The sequence below is a fragment of the Pteropus medius genome, unplaced genomic scaffold (genome assembly GCF_902729225.1).
Source record: "Pteropus medius unplaced genomic scaffold, Ma_sr-lr_union100, whole genome shotgun sequence".
NCBI classification, from domain to species: Eukaryota; Metazoa; Chordata; class Mammalia; order Chiroptera; family Pteropodidae; genus Pteropus; species Pteropus medius.
Genome location: NW_024349225.1, coordinates 2,924,463 through 2,931,217, shown reverse-complemented (window position 1 = coordinate 2,931,217; position 6,755 = coordinate 2,924,463). Strand labels below are relative to the sequence as shown.

The 6,755-nt window shown below is 38.6% G+C and overlaps 1 pseudogene; it reads left to right on the top strand.

Moving 5' to 3' along the window:
- The first annotated feature begins 2,804 nt into the window (after positions 1 to 2,804).
- Positions 2,805 to 2,922, top strand: LOC120617800 (uncharacterized; annotated as a pseudogene).
- Positions 2,923 to 6,755: the final 3,833 nt, after the last annotated feature.

Sequence of the window (6,755 nt, the reverse complement as noted above, 5' to 3'; positions counted from 1 at the left end):
CTGGCACATAGTAGGTGCTCATTAAATACCTGTTAAATGAATGGCTTTGGTGGTGCCGTCTTTATTTATTTATTTATTTTTTTAACTGAAGAAATGATTTAAATTTTTTCCCCCATCTCCCTCCCCCACTATCCTCTGGTAACCACTAGGCCATTGTCCATGTCCACGAGGGTGCTGTCTTTCTAACCTGAGCTCAGTGTTACTTGTTCTGATTTCCTTTGGTGACTGACTGCTCCCAAGACATTAATGTGTTTCTGTGTATTCTGCTGAGGATAGGATTTTTTTGTTGTTGTTATCATTTTTATTGAGGTAAGAGTCACATACCATAAAATTAACCATTTAAAAATAGGCAACTGAGTATATTTATTTTCATATGCCTTCCCCATTCATTCATTTATTTGTTCATCCATTCGGCAAATAATTATTGAAAGCCTATTATAAACCAGGTACTATCTAACATGCTAAGGATATAGTTGTAAACAAGGACATATCTGTCAAAATTCCCATGAACACTAAGGTAGGGAGAGATAAATAAGATAAACAAATAACATTATGTTGGTCAAGAACTTGAGAAAGGAATACAGAGGTGCACTCATTGGCCTCTCGCACGGCCCCACATGACTGATGCCAGAGTTTGCAATCCCATAGCTCGAAAAGGTGACCTTTTTCTTCCATCTGCATTGCTGCTTGCAAGCAATAGACAGGGACTCTGGCCCTTTTATGTATAGATGGGATTAATAAAACAGTGGAGGTATTCACAAAACAGAGGTGCAGGTTCGACATGTAAACAGGAGACAACGGGGCTTCTGGGAACTGCTAGCAGGTGTAGCCCCTGACCGCGACCATGCATTGCTACAGCTATTGCTGAAACCTCACAGCTCCACAGCAATTCCTGCAGGGTCGGAGCCACAGGAAGGGGTGGGCATCTTAACGGTGGAGCTGAAGCTGTGTGCACGCGCTCTGTCAGGGACAGAGTAAGGAAATTACTCGCTTTTTTCACTTTCTACAGTGAAAGGTATGGATCTGCTTCCCACTAAGGCCACCTAATGAGATCATTTAAAAATCAACTGGTTGGGTATTGGGCTGCCTGCCTGGCCAAAACAGACATACATCCATTATATTAAAACTGTGTTATTTCATGCACCTTAAATCCTACTAATCTTACTTTTCTATTTCTCTTTTTCGTAAGAAATGCTTAGGCTAATTTTTTTTTCCCCCTCTTTTAATCTGATGGCTAGAAACTGGGGGGAAATGCTATTTTAACACTGCAAGTATTTTTGTCTCCTGACAGATGGAGAATTGAATTAAAATCTGAGGCAAACTGTCCCTTCATTTTCTGGGGGGAAAAAAGTTCACTTCCTTCAACAGCACAGCACCCATTCCAAGTACAGATGTTTCTCGCAGACCTATGTCTAAAGAATTAGTTGGGGTGTTAAGATAAATGTTTCTTGTTTTCTATAAGGAGAGAAACTGTTCTGTCTTTATATTATTGTTAGTTTTTGTGGAGATATGTATGTGTGTGTTGGCATGTGAACTTGAACTCAAGTTCAAGCACTTTCTCAGAGGAAAATTTGGGAAGCAACGACTCTAAAAACTGAAGAAATATAATATTTACTGAGAGCAGACAAAAAACTGGAAAAAGGATCTAGAAATATAATGTTCAACACAGGGTATTGTTTAAAAGGGAATGACAGTTTAGAAAATATACTTATTTTGGATAATGTTGGGTGTGGCTATCTTTTGGAGGCCCCAGAAGAAGACCATAACGGATTGGGTGGTGAGTAGGCTCCTCTCAGGAGAGGGCACGTCTCACCAGCACCAACCCAGCCACCACTTCATTCTGACGCGGCCACTGCCACATGCCACATGCACTTCTAGCTTCAGGAGCCCAACCTTAACAGCTGCTGCTACCTCTGCTGTGACTAAAGAAAGAGCTGCCTCTCTCTCCCTTCCCTGTCATGTCACTGGCTCCTGACACAACATCTGACATGAGGGTTGCTAAGTGGCAGAGCCCAGGTGACCTGACTGTACTCTAACTGCCAGGCAGACAGAGCAAGCTGGTCTGCTTTAGAGGGAAGGTCTTTGCCCACACTCCCCATCCCTCGCCAAGGTGGGGGATTCCCAAACATGGGAAAGAGTTTGAAGAGACAAAACAATAACAACTGGCCACTACACATTCCAACAACATTTTAAACATGGTGTTGTTTCTTATACTCGCCTTCATTTTCTACCTCAGAACCAAGAGATACAGCCATATAATTGCCTGATGAATAGGAAATTAAATTTGCTAGTATTAAAAATCCTTTTCAATTCATTCATTCAATCCATTCAATGAGGACCTACTAAAAGCCAAATCAGAATTTGTAACATTTAGTAATAATTTAGAGTTAGGAGAGCTGAGAAGTCATGCAGAATGTCTTATGTTAATATTTTATTTAACATCCTAGTACTATTCAAATTTTAAAAAATTTTTTAGAAAAAAATAAATGTTTATAATCCTATTATCCATCTGAATTGTTCTGTCTTTATCTTCTTTTCCAAGTTTTTTCACATCTCTGATACTTTTTCATCTTAAATTCTTATGGAATTGTATTTGAAATATCATAAATTTAAAAATGAAGGCAGTCAAGAATAATAATATTGCTTTTTTCTTTTTTTGCAGAGCTCTAGAGACACAAAGATATCTCCTCTGAATCTCAAAATATATTTTCAAACATGATATAATATAAACATCCTGTGTGACAAAAACTACAGTCTGATATTGAGACAGATCTGTTAATAAAAAATTACCAAAAAATAGAACAGTCTACGGCCATGCTACCCTGAACAACCCCAATTCCATCTGATCTCGGAAGCTAAGCAGGGTCAGGCCTGGTTAGTACTTGGATGGGAGACCACCTAGGAAGACCATCGCTGTAGCGTAGAAAATAAAAAAATAAGGGATTGTAAGCTGACAAGGTCTTTGCAAGCTGTGAAGTCAACCAAGGGTTGCCTCACTTAAAAAAAAAATAGAACACATTTTACTTTTCACACTTAAATAGTTAATCTACTTTAAACTGGATTTTGCTTATGGTGAGAAATAGGATATGTTTTCTTTTCCTTCGATATGAAATATTATCCCAGAACCATTCATTAAATCACACATCCCCTCCTCACTGATCTGCAACATGAGCTTCATCACATATCTCACTGACATTGAGACACGGCTGTCTACTATGTCCCACTGCACTGTTTGACTCTCCTGCATTAATGCCAGGTGCTCCAAGCACAGTAAACTGCTCCAGGCAGTTTATTTATTTGGAGGAGGTAAGACATGCTCAGGCACCTGGTTCCTGTGACGTAGGCAGGGGATCATCTGAAAGGCACCCCAGAGAATGGCTCCGTTTTAGGGTTTGTGAATTCTGAAAGTGACCACATCCAACGCCAATTATAACGTGTTCTATGTGTGGTACTTTTTTCCTATTATCCCTAAACTTTCATTAAAATTGTGCTAAATGTTATAGTCTTGCCTCGTCTTTCACCCAGGGAAATAAAAGAAGGTACACAGAAGCAATGAGATGAAATAGCGCAAGGCAGGGCAGCTGTTGGGAGATGATGCTCCACAAATATGTTCATGTTTCTGCAGTCGGGGCTTTCTGAGAAGAGAGGCTAATTGAACAGCAACCCTAAAGACAGAGGCGTCTGGAGACATGTAGAGATTTATCTCACTGGGACCATTTGTATAGATTACACAGTGGTGAAGGAGAGATCTTTCCTTCCTCTCCTCAGAGTATTTGTTTACATTCTCTCTTTCCCCTTCCCATCCTCACCCACTTCCTTGCAAGCCAGAGGGGAGGGTGGGCAGATGTGCTAGCAACTCCTGTATAAATTCTAAGCCTCAAAATTTGGCGATTCCTTGCTTACAGTACAAACCCTGTATGTGTAGGTACATGTGGCGTTCACTGTGCCACCTCAAGGATAATTTAGGGCTTGGAACTGATGTGAGCTGGTCTATGAGAAAGGTCTGTTCCTTGATTCTGAGGTCTCGTGTTTATAAAGATATACATACATAGGTGATATTGATATATAAATATAGAGATGGATATAGATATGGGTATAAAGATAGACATTCGGAGATATAGAAAATTATGGCAGGTTAACTTGTTAGCTTCCAAGTAAGGTAACATTTCAGACTTTTCACAGCTTCAGACTTCACAGGAGCTACAATCCAAGTAAAATTTGGAAATCATTGAAAGTGATCTTGACAGTGGCCCAAAAGCAACATGGAGACCAGAAATCTGGGGGTGGATGGTGCTAGGTCTGCAAGAGGCATCCAGGACAGATCTGTTCTCAAAGTTTCTGGTAACTCTACGGGGCAACAAAATTGGTAATAGACTGAATTTTCTGCAGTCGAGGGGATTGGGAGGTGAGGGTGGAGAGGTGGGCTGTACAGTGTGACCAAAATTAGCAACCTGACATTGAAGAACTTGGACTTCATTCTACAGGCGATGAATACTTTTAAGCAATGATGAGATTTGTGGTTTTTTTGTTTTGTTTTTGTTTTTTTAAGATCACTCTGACTGCAATGCCTAGCATAAATTATAAGTGACTAACAGTAGGAAGAAAAAAAAATAGAGATGATTATACTAGTCTAAGTGACAGATGATGAAGCCTTCAACTAAGGTCTATAGATTCTGGTCCTGTCTCTCTTAAAGTGATGTTAAAATTAGATCTAGCTTCTCTGGTGATTGAAAATACATTTCTTCCTGATTCCGGAATTTGGATTATAGCAAATATGCTTCTTGTGCTCATTCAAATTGAATATATAATCAGTTTTCCACTACATCTTCTCTTGCTACACCGTACCTTATAACTAAATATTCAGCAGATTCTTGAGTCACATCTTTCCCCAAAAAGGTCTCCATACTTCTCTGCCCTCAAGATGCCATGTCTCTTTTCCACTCTTCCTTCTCTTCCTCCTCTCATTCTGTAGCCCTTATACAGAAGACAAAAGGAAAATAACAGAAATGCGTTTTCTTCCCTTTTGCCTTTTTTTCCTCCTCTTTCTTCTTCTTATCTACCTCCAACTTCTTAATTTACACCTGTCATTCCATCTCTGAAAGTTCCCATTTATAGCTGATAAATGACACTGACAATGACCCTAGCTACAACCAAGGAAAGAATATTTGGGACTTGAAATATCTCAACTCTCATGTGTCTGCAGTCCTAGTTCCTGCTGCTGTTGACCTTGTAATCTTTTCCTCCATCAAGTTCTGTATAATTTGAACCTACACCTTCAGTGCATCCTGGTTCTTCATCCTCTCGGTGTCCGTTTGAGTCCCTGAGGATTCTGCAACCCTTCATGAACTCTCCTCTTCACTGCTGATGTCCACGTTGCCTTTATCTCAGGAGGCACTCGCCCCTCAGAGAGAAGCTCTCTCATGATAATCCTGCAAAATAGGCACAGAATAGATATTATCTCTCTCTTATAGATGGAAAAATGAAGTCACAGAGACATGAAGTGACTTACTTCAGAGTCACACAGTACATCAGTGTCAGCACCGAGACAAACAGCCTGGCTGCCTCATCATGTACTGCTTTTTCTAGGACAACATCCTAACTAGTTAGAAACATTTTTCAGACAAAAGACTTCCATTCATTCTCAAGGATTTAATTAAAGCTTTCCACAATACTCAAAGGAAAAAAAAGGAAAAGCTTAGAATAGCCTATAATGTAATTCTGATTGCCTTTCTCCTAAAAAAAAAAAAAAGAAAAAAGAAAAAATCAGGCCTGTAGCTTCGTCAAAACACTTGAGCTATATTTCAGAGAACTTGAACAGTTATCTAAAGTTCAAGAAGAAGCCTTTTAAAATTCTTTCCAACTGTCCAGATAATACAGGGTATTTAATGATTTTATTAGTATAATCAAAATAAATCAATTTCCATCCCATTATATGAAATCTAAAGAATGTTTTAATTATATTATATGATTGTACTATTTACTCCCAGAAATATAAACACTTGAATCAATAGTTTAAATGATAAGCAAGTACTGAACTTGATGCTTTTCCCAAAGACACTAAATACTATTGAAATTCCAAGAAAAAAGCATTTTCCTTGAATCTACATTACAGGTTGCAATCTCTCACACGATCTCAATAAATAAAATTAGATGGCTTCCTTTCTGTGTCTGCCATAGGAATTTTTCAGTAAGGTTCACAAAGTAAACGTTTTAAATATTTTATATTTTATGTATTGCAATAAGAAACAGAAAAGGTTCTGTAACCCTATAATATACAATTTCATTATTCAATGAATATATAAATTCTACATGTTTAAAAATATTAATTGGCTCCACGTTCTTGAATACAAGAATTGTCAAATGTCTTTAGAGTATTTTTTCTTTTTTTCCCCACCAGCTTTACTGAGATATAATTGACTATAACGTAGTTTAAGTTTAAGGTATAAAATCTGATGATTTGATGTCAAGAAACTAAAGGTCAGTCTGGTCTTTGGTCTGTGGTGGTTTCTATATTTATTGTTTTTCTTTCTGCTATACTTGATGCTACTATCAAGTATCTGTTGGATACTCCTTTTCACAGCAAGCTAGAGAGGTGTCCCTTCCAAAGTTTGTCTACCCAGACTACCAGCTCAGTTATAGGGATCATTCCTCCATCATCCATGAGTCACTCCCAACAGAGGCCAGCTATCAGCCCAGCTCAATGAATCCCTCCTCTCTTCTTCCTTCCAACCATCAGCCTCTCTCCCCTCATTCTT